Below are 12,181 nucleotides of genomic sequence, written 5' to 3' on the forward strand. Positions count from 1 at the left end.
CCGCTATCCTTAAGAGCTCTATCTAGCTCTCTCTTGAATACATTCAGAGAATTGGCCTCCACTGCCTTCTGAGGCAGAGAATTCCACAGATTCACAACTCTCTGAGTGAAAAGGTTTTTCCTCATCTCCGTTCTAAATGGCCTACCCCTTATTCTTAAACTGTGGCCACTGGTTCGGGACTCCCCCAACATTGGGAACATTTTTCCTGCCTCTAACGTGTCCAACCCCTTAATAATCTTATGTGTTTCGATAAGATCCCCTCTCATCCTTCTAAATTCCAGTGTATACAAGCCTAGTCGCTCCAGTCTTTCATATCATATCATATCATATATATACAGCCGGAAACAGGTCTATATATATTCAGGAACTGCAGATGGCAGTTTACAAAAAAAAAGAACACAAAATGCTGGAGTAACTCAGCGGGTCAGGCAGCATCTCTGGAGAACGTGGATAGGTGACATTTCAGGACGGGACGTTTCTTCGGACTAAATTGAATTAAATGCTTTCTAAAGTGTTAGAGTGCAGGGAAGATTGCGTTTGTGGAACATAGTTCAAATACCAATCTGAACATGACTGGAGAGTTTGTTCCAGCGTCGAGGTGTGAAACATTCTGTTAGAGGCTGAGGAGAATTCCTTGCATTTCTCCTGCACTTTGGTCGGCACGGTGGCGCAGCGGTAGAGTTGCTGCCTCACAGCGCCAGGGACCCGGGTTCCATCCTGACTACGGGTGCTGTCTGTGTGGAGTTTGCACGTTCTCCCCATGACCTGCGTGGGTTTTCTTCGGGTGCTCTGGTTTCCTCACACATTCCAAAAGCGTGCAAGATTGCAGGTTAATTGGCTTCGACAAATTGCACCAAGTGTGTAGTATAGAACTACTACACGAGTGATCGCTGATCGGCACGGTCACAGTGGGCCGAAGGGCCTGTTTCCACTCTGTATCTCTAAACTAAACTAAAATAAACATCCAAAAGTGTCATAAGAGGGGTAAAGTGAATAGGTGTAGGCACGGGGGTATCTCAGCGGAAGGGCAGAAGGTCATAAGGTCTTAAGGTCATTAGTGATAGGAGCAGAATTAGGCCATTCGGCCCATCAAGTCTACTCCACCATTCAATCATGGCTGATCTTTCTTCCCCTCTCAACCCCATTCTCCTGCCTTCTCCCCATAACCCCTGACACCCGCACTAATCAAGAATCTGCCAATCTCGGCCTTAAAAATATCCATTGACTTGGCCTCCACAGCCTTGTGTGGGAATGAGTTCCACAGATTCATCACCCTATGGAATTCTCTGCCACAGAAGGTAGTTGAGGCCAGTTCATTGGCTATATTTAAGAGGGAGTTAGATGTGGCCCTTGTGGCTAAAGGGATCAGGGGGTATGGAGAGAAGGCAGGTACGGGATACTGAGTTGGATGATCAGCCATGATCATATTGAATCTCGAAGGGCCGAATGGCCTCCTCCTGCACCTATTTTCTATGTTTCTATGTTTCTATGACTAAAGAAATTCCTCCTCATCTCCTTCCGGCAGGAACGTCCTTTAATTCTGAGGCTGTGCCCTCTGGTCCTGGACTCTCCCACCAGTGGAAACACCCTCTCCACATCCACTCTATCCAGGCCTTTCACTGTTCTGTAAGTTTCAATGAGGTCCCCCCTCATTCTTCTAAACTCCAGCGAGTACAGGCCCAGTGCCGACAAACGCTTATCATCTGCTAGATGGTAGGACTTAGAGAAAATACGTGATAAATTGTGAGCTGAAGTTCGACCAACTTTCTCCCCGCATGTAAACTTCCTCCTTCCAACTTTCCATGCAGCTTTGGAGTAATTCACAAACTCAGATGTTCCCTTGTGTTGATGAAGTAATTTTTCTATGAATACTGGGGTTTTTTTATAGCACGGTTTAAAATCTTGTGTAATGTTTTCTAAATATATCCATGCAGCTGGTGTGCAAAGATCTGAATTTTGAATCAGGAGCAGCCCGTGATTTTCACAAACCGACCTCCCTTCCACTGACTCCATCGACACCTCACGTTGCCTCGGCAAGGCCAGCAGCCCAGATCATCACACAAACCAACCTCCCTCCCACTGACTCCATCTACACCTCACGTTGCCTTGGCAAGGCCAGCAGCCCAGACCATCACACAAACTAACCTCCCTTCCATTGACTCCATCTCCTCCTCACGTTGCTTCGGCAAGGCCAGCAGCCCAGACCATCACACAAACCAACCTCCCTTCCATTGACTCCATCTACACCTCACGCTGCCTCGGCAAGGCCAGCAGCATCATCAAGGACCAGTCTGACTCCGGCCACTCCCTCTTCTCCCCTCTCCCATCAGGCAAGAGGTACAGAAGTGTGAAAACGCACACCTCCAGATTCAGGAGCAGTGTCTTCCCAGCTGTTATCAGGCAACTGAACTATCCTATTATAGTTAAGTGCCTGTCCCACTTAGGCGATTTTAAGGTGACTGCCGGCGACCAGTTGTCGCGGGCATGATCGTGAGGAGTCTTCCAAGAATCGTAGTGGATCTCAGCGCGTCACTGAGAAATCATCCGGAGTGAAGTTTCTCGGCGACAGCTGGCTTGTCGCCAGGTATCGTTGCTTATTGCGGGCGCTGTCGCATGCTGTCCCCAGGTTTGCTAGGTTCTCTTAGATGCATTTAGAAGCACATTATATTAAAATAAGTAAAGTCATTTATTTACCGTCAGGACATTTGACAAGTAGATTGGAGGTGACAGTTTGACGGTCAGGTAAGCGTTGGAATTTTCGCGATGCTTATGGCCATCTGCCATACATCAGCGATTACATTTAAAGTAGGCTCCCGACCCAGATATGCAACCCAGAAACCAGATATGCATCTCCCGTACATTTTCAAAGAATGCCCACACTCCGCACAAAAGTCCATTTAACCACGTTTAAAATTTAATTTCTTAATACAGCTATTAGTAAACTGGAAGTCAATCTAGTGATGCTTGGTTTTTAAGTAACCCATACTTAAAGATGTTATATTTCAAAACTCTAAAGTACTTACAATACTTGTCAGTGATTTCAGCGAAAATTAGGACGCCGGAGAAGCATTGATAAGCATGGGAATTTCGCGATGTTTCCAAAGACGGTGTAATCTCGACCTGACTCGGCATTGTCGTGGTCTTGGCGATCTGCTACGACTTTGACAGTCGCCAGCAGTCGCCTAAAAAATCACCTAAGTGGGACAGGGCCTTTAGCTAGAGCTCTTAGGGCTAACGGAATCAAGGGATATGGGGAGAAAGCAGGAATTGGGTACTACTTCTGGATGATCCGCCATGATCATATTGAATGGCGGTGGGCTTGAAGGGCCGAATAGCCTCCTCCTGCATCTATTGTCTATGTTTCTATGTTTCTATGACCAACTAGAGAGTGGTCTTTAGTTTTTTTAGTTTTAGAGATACAGCGCGGAAACAGGCCCATCGGCCCACCGAGTCCGCACCGACCAGCGATCCCCGCACACTAACACTATCCTACACACACTAGGGACAATGTACACATACACCAAGCCAATTACCCTACAAACCTGTACGTCCTGAGCTACCATCTACTTCATTGGAGACCCTCTGGCTATCTTTAACTGGAATTTGATGGACTTTATCTTGCATTAAACATTATTCCCTTTATCATGCATCTGTACACGGGCGGCTTGATTGTAATTTTGTATTGTCTTTCCGCTGACTGGATAGCCCGCAACAAAAAAGCTTTTCACTGTACCTCGGTACATGTGACAATAAACTAAACTCATCTAAACATAAACCCTCTCATGCACCCTGCTGCTTGTCTCCTGTGCCTGCCATGTTCTCACCTTCCTCTCGTGATCAGGTTTGTCTCTGTTTAGCAGAAGACAATCTGCCCTCTTCTCAGCCTCAGGCTCATTCCACATGCAGAGGAGGACTCACCAGCCTTGTAGAGACCTGTGTAGACAATAGACAATAGGTGCAGGAATAGGTGGCCCTTCGAGCCAGCACCGCCATTCACTGTGATCATGGCTGATCATCCACAATCAGTACCCCGTTCCTCCCCTCTCCCCATACCCACTGACTCCGCTATCTTTAAGAGCTCTATCTGACTCTCTTGAAAGCATCCAGAGAATTGGCCTCCACTGCCTTCTGTGGCAGAGAATTCCACAGATTCACAACTCTCTGAGTGAAAACGTTTTTCCTCATCCCCGTTCTAAATGGCCTCCCCTTATTCTTAAACTGGGGCCCCTGGTTCTGGACTCCCCCAACATCAGGAACATGTTTCCTGCCTCTAGCGTGTCCAATCCCTTAATAATATTATATGTTTCAATAAGATCCCCTCTCATCCTTCTAAATTCCAGCGTATACAAGCCCAGTCGCTGCATTCTTTCAACATATGACAGTCCCGCCATCCCGGGAATTAACCTAGTGAACCTACGCTGCACACCCTCAATAGCAAGTATGTCCTTCCTCAAATTTGGAGACCAAAACTGAACACAGTACTCCAGGTGCGGTCTCACCAGGGCCCTGTACAACTGAACACAGTACTCCAGGTGCGGTCTCACCAGGGCCCTGTACAACTGCACACAGTACTCCAGGTGCGGTCTCACCAGGGCCCTGTACAACTGCACACAGTACTCCAGGTGCGGTCTCACCAGGGCACTGTACAACTGCACACAGTACTCCAGGTGCGGTCTCACCAGGGCCCTGTACAACTGCAAAAAGGCACAGTAGATGGTGGTTTAATCCATAGACACAAAAAACTGGAGTAACGCAGAAGATCAGACAGCATCTCTGGAGAAAAGGAATAGATGACTTTTCGGGTCAGGACCTTTCTTCAGACCGAGAGTCAGGGGAAAGGGAAACGAGTAATATAGACGGTGATTTAGAGAGATATAGAATGAATGAATGAAAGATATGCAATAAAATAACAATGATAAAGGGAACAGGTCGTAGTTAGCTGTGGCTTAGGTGAAAATGAGTTACACACAATGACTCGACTTGGAACTAGTGCAATGACTGGGGAGGGGGAGGGGTGGAGGGAGAGGGGTGCAGGGGGAGGGGTGGAGGGGGAGGGGTGGAGGGGGAGGGGTGGAGGGAGAGGGATGGAGGGGGAGGGGTGGAGGGGGAGGGGTGGAGGGGGAGGGGTGGAGGGAGAGGGGTGCAAGGGTTAATTGAAGTTAGAGATATCAATATTCATACCGCTGGGGTGTAAGCTGCCCAAGCAAAATATGAGGGGCTGTTCCTCCAGATATGTCTCGAAATCACTGTCAATAGATAGAAACAGAAAATAGGTGCAGGAGGAGGCCATTTGGCCCTTCGAGCCAGCAGCGCCATTCATTGTGATCTTGGCTGATCATCCACAATCAGTAACCCGTGCCTGCCTTCTCCCCATATCCCTTGATTCCACTAGCCCCTACTCTCTTTTAAATTCATCCAGTGAATTGGCCTCCACTGCCCTCTGTGGCAGAGAATTCCACAAATTCACAACTCTCTGGGTGAAAACGTTTTTTTCTCACCTCAGTTTTAAATGGCCTCCCCTTTATTCTTAGACTGTGTGGCCCCTGGTTCCGGACTCGCCCAACATTGGGAACATGTTTCCTGCATCTAGCTCGTTATGTCTGGTTTTCTGTGTGTGTCTATGTGTGCCGATCTGTATGGAGCTGTGCCTGACCAGGCTGCCTCCACTAGCCTGTGGAATATACCTCAGTGCTGCATCGAACAGCAAGAAAGGGAAGTGGGATTTGCAGTTCTCAGCTCTCTTGTGGCAAGGGGCCCACTTTGTGCTGAAAACACTTCTGTTACTTTCTTCCCCTGTCCACTCTCTGTCCTCCGTTCCCCTGCAGAGGCAGAGAGGAGTTTTGGGACAGACTGAATGTGGAGGCAAGAACTGCAGGTGCAGGTTTAGAGTTTAGAGATACAGTGTGGAAACAGGCCCTTTCAGCCCACCGGGTCCGCGCCGACCAGCGATCGCCGCACACTAACACTATCCTACACCCACGAGGGACAATTTTTACATTTACCAAGCCAGTCAACCTACAAACCTGCACGTCTTTGGAGTGTGGGAGGAAACCGAAGATCTCAGAGAAAACCCACGCAGATCACGGGGAGAACGTGCAAACTCCGTACAGAGTGAAATAGTGCAGAGAAGATTTACGAGGATGTTGCCAGGACTTGACGTCCTGAACTACAGAGACAGGTTGGGCAGGTTGGCACTTTGTTCCTTGGGGCAAGGAGGCTGAGGGAAGATCTTAGGGAGATGAATAAAATCATGAGGGGAATAGATCGGGTGATTGCACAGGGTCTTTTTGACCCAGAGTAGGGGAATCAAGAACTAGAGGACATAGGTTTAACCTGAAAAGGACACAATATAATTAAAACCGAGGGACAACTTTTTCAATCAGAGGTGAAAAGCTCAGTGCTGGGTGTAAGGAACAAGCTGCCAGAGGAGGTCCTTGAGGCAGGGACTATAACGACATTTAAAGACAATTGGAGAGGTACATGGACAGGAAAGGGTTCAAGGGAAATGGGGCAAGTGTGGGCCTCTCGGACCAGCTTAGATGGGGCATATTGGTCAGCACGGTCGAGGGCTTGTTTCTGTGCTGAGTGAGTCTATGATTCTAATTACAACCTGCGTGGCTAATTGGTTTCTGTGTCCCCTTTCTGAGCTGCTCTTCTTGTGAGTGTCTTCCACAGCTGCCTTTCATTGAGACTGTTGGATCGGACATGACTCGAGCCAACACAGCTCAGTGTTTCCCCATTCTCAACACCTGCCCGTCCTTCTCCTTTTCTGCCGGTTGCCACCAGGAAGAGACCTTCCCGTGCCCTCTGTGGTCTCTGCAGATTACGTGAGCAGGTGGCAGAGGTGGTGCCAGTCGACCAGTCTTCAGGGTGGCACAGTGGTGCAGCGGGTAGACCAGCTGCCTCACAGCACGAGAGACCCTGATCCTGCCCTCTTGTTCTGTCAGTGTGGAGTTGGGCAGACGGGCCTGTTTCCCTGTGGTATGACGCGATGACCCTGTATTAAGGGGCGGCGTGGGTGGCGCAGTGGGTAGTGCTGCTGCCTGACAGCGCCAGAGGTCCTGGGTTGATCCTGGCCTCGGATGCTGTCTGTGTGTGGAGTTTGTACATTTTCTCTAGGGTTGCCAACTAACTCACTCCCAAATACGGGACAAGGTGATGTCACCGCCCCGCACCCCACGTGATCTCACCCAGCCAGCGGCCACATGCTCCCGCCCCACCAATGGCAGCCGCCCGGGCCGGGATGTGGGTTGCTATGCAACCTCCGTTAGGTGGCGCCCGGGCCTCCGGGCCTACACTATCCGGACCTACACTGTCTGTACCTACAGCGTCCGTGCCTACAGCATCCAGGTCTACACTGTCCGCACCTACAGCGTCCGGGCCTACAGCGTCCGGGCCTACACTGTCCGCACCTACAGCATCCGGGCCTACACTTTCTGGGCCTCTACTGTCCGGGCCTACACTGTCCGCACCTACAGCGTCCAGGCCTACAGCGTCCGGGCCTACACTGTCTGGACCAACAGCATACGGGCCTACAGCGTCCGGGCCTACAGTGTCTGGGCCTACAGCATCCGGGCCCACAGCATCTAGGCCTACAGAGCCCCCCGGGCCTAATACGGGACAAGGACGGTCCCATACGGGACAAACCAATTTAGCCCAAAATACGGGATGTCCCGGCAAATACGGGACAGTTGGCAACCCTAATTCTCCCTGTGAACTGCATGGGTTTCCTCCTGTGGCTCCCACTTCCTCCCACATCCCAAAGACACACAGGTTTGTGGGTTAATTGGCCCTATGTAAATTGCCCCTGGTGTGTACGGAGTGGATGAGAAAGTGCGATAACATAGAACTAGGGTGTGAAGGGGTGATGGATGGTCGGCAAGGACTCGGTGGGCCGAAGGGCCTGTTTCCGTGCTGTGCCTCTCAACTCAGCCTCTGATCTTGTCAGACCCTTAAGTCAGAATCTCTGGCGTTCTCACCGAATGCTCAACCAAACTCTTCACACATCAGCACACTCCACATTGCGTACACACTTCCTGCCTTTCCCCCAGTCCTCGGTACACTGACTCACAGGAACACATCATTCAGCCACCCATGGACAGGTTTGGAGAAGTACGTGACCATTCTGAAAGCAGAATAAAAATCCCTAGTGTTGGCTTTTATTGGTAACAAGAAAAAAAACACATTTCCAAATGAGTCTTTGGAGCGCTCGATGGGCGCGGGTGGTAGAGTTGCTGCCTGACAGCGAATGCAGCGCCGGAGACCCAGGTTCCATCCTGACTACGGGTGCTGTCTGTACGGAGTTTGTACGTTCCCCCCCGTGACCTGCGTGGGTTTCCTCCCACACTCCAAAGACCTACAGGTTTGTAGGTTGTGGAACTGCAGATGCTGGTTTAAATCGAAGGTAGACGCAAAGTGCTGGAGTAACTCAGCGGGACAGGCAGCATCTCTGGAGAGAAGGAATGGGCAAAGTCTGAAGAAGGGTCTCGACCCAACACATCACCCATTCCTTCTTTCCCAAGATGCTGCCTGTCCTGCTAAGGTACTCCAGCATTTTGTGTCTATCCCGGGTTTGTAGGTTAATTGGCGTGGTATAAATGTAAAAAATGGCCCCTCGTGTGTGTAGGATAGTGTCAGTGTGTGGGGATCGCTCGGTGGGCCGAAGGGCCTGTTTCCGCGCTGTATCTCCAAACTAAACTAAGATGTTTTTTGTTTTAAGGAAAAATAATTGCAATTCCTATTGATTAATGAATGCACTAGAGATGTGCAGCTTAGAGTTATGGCACGAAAAGTGTGATGAATGAAATCCACGCACATAGACTATTTTTACGATATCACAGATACATAACATTCTGAAACCATCTGTCAGAGTTCTAGCATCAAATGGAGGAGAGAGAGAGGATTGGCATATTCTGCTGGCTCAACATGTGCTGGAACAAGAGGTTTAGAAGCCTTCTCCGAAACACAGATTTCTGTTTCTAAAAACATTTAGCCTGAAAATCAAATCCAGAGTGGATAATGTCATCCATACCAGCAGTTGGACAATTATATTCTTACGGCAGCCTAGCAGGCCCATAAATGCGGCACTGTGGCGCAGCGATAGAGTTGCTGCCTCACAGCGCCCGAGACCCAGGTTCAATCCCGACTACGGGTGCTGTCTGCACGGAGTTTGTACGTTCTCCCCGTGACCCCATGGGTTTCCTCCCACACTCATATTGCGTACAGTTTTGGTCTCCTAATCCGAGGAAAGACATTCTTGCCATAGAGGGAGTACAGAGAAGGTTCGCCAGATTGATTCCTGGGATGGCGGGACTTTCATATGAAGAAAGACTGGATAGACTCGGCTTGTACTCGCTGGAATTTAGAAGATTGAGGGGGGATCTTATAGAAACTTACAAAATTCTTAAGGGGTTGGACAGGCTAGATACAGGAAGATTGTTCCCGCTGTTCGGGAAGTCCAGAACATGGGGTCACAGCTTGAGGATAAGGGGGAAGTCTTTTAGGACCGAGATGAGAACGTTTTTCTTCACACAGAGAGTGGTGAGTCTGTGGAATTCTCTGCCACAGAAGGTAGTTGAGGCCAGTTCATTGGCTATATTTAAGAGGGAGTTAGATGTGGCCCTTGTGGCTAAAGGGATCAGGGGGTATGGAGAGAAGGCAGGTACAGGATACTGAGTTGGATGATCAGCCATGATCATATTGAATGGCGGTGCAGACTCGAAGGGCCGAATGGCCTACTCCTGCACCTATTTTCTATGTTTCTATGTTTCTACTCCAAAGACACACAGGTTTGTAGGTTAATTGGCTTGGTATAAATGTCAAAATTGTCCCTAGTGTGTGTAGGATAGTGTTAGTGTGCGGGGATCGCTGGTCGGCGCGGACTCGGTGGGACGAAGGGCCTGTTTCCGCGCTGTATCTCTAAACTAAACTAAGGATGCAATAACACACAGAGAAAATATATAATAATCATAATACAATAAATTAATAACCACAATACTCTGGCACCACAACAGTACAAAACCAAAATTCATAAGTTCAATAGACAATAGGTGCAGGAGTAGGCCATTCGGCCCTTCGAGCCAGCACCGCCATTCACCGTAATCATGGCTGATCATCCACAATCAGTACCCCGTTCCTGCCTTAATAGACAATAATTTACCGAACAATAATAGTTCATAAGCAGAATTAGGCCATTCGGCCCATCAGGTCCACTCCACCATTCAATCATGGCTGATCTATCTCTCCCTCCTAACCCCATTCTCCTGCCTTCTCCCCATAACCCCTGACACCCGCACTAATCAACAACCTGTCAATCTCCGCCTTTAAAATATCCATTGACTTGGCCTCCAAAGCTTTCTGTGGCAATGAATTCCACAGATTCACCACCCTCTGACTAAAGAAATGCCTCCTCATCTTTCAAAACGTACATCCATTTATTCTGAGGCTGTGACCTCTGGTCCTGGACTCTCCCACTAGTGGAAACATCCTCTCCACATCCACTCTATCCAGGCCGCTCACCATTTGGTAATTTTCAATGAGGTCCCTCAATGAGAGCAACTAAAGGCACAGTTGAGAGAGGACCAGAGTTGTTGAGTTGCTGGTCCGGTGGTTGCTGGGAAGAAGATGCTTAATATCTCAAATAGAAATTTCATCTGCAAATTCCACAACGCTGGTGGCTTAGCGGTAGAGTTGCTGCCTTACAGCGAATGCAGCGCCGGAGACCCGGCTTCCATCCCGGCTACGGGTGCTGTCTGTACGGAGTTTGTACGTTCTCCCCGTGACCTGCGTGGGATTTCCCCCCACACTCCAAAGACGTACAGGGTTTGTAGGTTAATTGGCTTGGTGTCTGTGTAAATTGTCCCTAGTGGGTGTAGGATAGTGTTAAGTATTGTAGGAAAATAACTGCAGATGCTGGTACAAACTATTTCATCCAGAGAGTTGTGAATTTGTGGAATTCTCTGCCTGAGAAGGCAGTGGAGGACGATTCACTGGATGCATTCAAAAGAAAGTTAGATAGAGCTCTTCAAGCTAGCCGAATCAAGGGATATGGGGAAAAGGCAGGAACCCTAAACTAACCAAACTAAACTTAACTAGCCTAAACTAAATTAAACTAAACTAAACTAAAGCAACCAAACTAAACTAAACTAAACTGGACTGGACTAAACTAAACTAAACTAAACTAAACTAAACTAAACTAAACTAAACTAAACTAAACTAAACTAAACTAAACTAAACTAAACTAAACTAAACTAAACTAAACTAAATTAAACTAAACTAAACTAAACTAAAGCAACCAAACCAAACTAAACTAAACTAAACTGGACTGGACTAAACTAAACTAAACTAAACTAAACTAAACTAAACTAAACTAAACTAAACTAAACTAAACTAAACTAAACTAAACTAAACTGAACTAAACTAAACTAAACTAAATTAAACTAAACGAAACTAAACTAAACTAAACTAAACTAAACTAAACTAAACTAAACTAAACTAAACTAAACTAAACTAAACTAAACTAAACTAAACTAAACTAAACTAAACTAAACTAAACTAAACTAAACTCATGCAGCACAGGGAGAACATGCAAACTCCACACAGACAGCACCGGAGGCTGGGATTAAACTCGGGTGTCTGGATCTGTGAGACAGCAGCTCTACCCGCTGCACCACTGTACCAGCCACACACCCTTCCTGCTTACCCCATCTAACCCCCTCAAGACCTGATGCCCCTCACTTCCCTCTCCCATCGATTACTCAGTATATATTTGGCACTCAGTTTGCAACGAGCAGGGGCGGGGACTGCATGTCCCTTAGGGACCGCACTGGTGTTTGATTCAAAACTGTTTGAGGCACATACTTATGTAAATAACTGACTCAGAACAAATTCTAAACTCCTTCAAACCCTTGTTACTCCAAACTCCAGTCTAACTTACCATAAACAGCTAGAAACAATGCAGTCATACAACATTTCTTAATGCAGGATGTGTTCATGAATTGTATTCAGTCAGTAAACCGTTGGTTCGATAAATGAAATAAAATAATGAAACTGTGTACAAAATTGGAGGACTCTGGGGCAAGCTCAGGCAATTGGGACTAGCCCATTCTGTCAACTCAGATAGCATGGACAAGGTGGGCCGAGCGGCCTGTTTCCATGCTGTTTAGTTCTAGTTATTTAAGGC

Source organism: Rhinoraja longicauda, chromosome 37, assembly GCF_053455715.1.
Source record: "Rhinoraja longicauda isolate Sanriku21f chromosome 37, sRhiLon1.1, whole genome shotgun sequence".
Taxonomy (NCBI): Eukaryota; Metazoa; Chordata; class Chondrichthyes; order Rajiformes; family Arhynchobatidae; genus Rhinoraja; species Rhinoraja longicauda.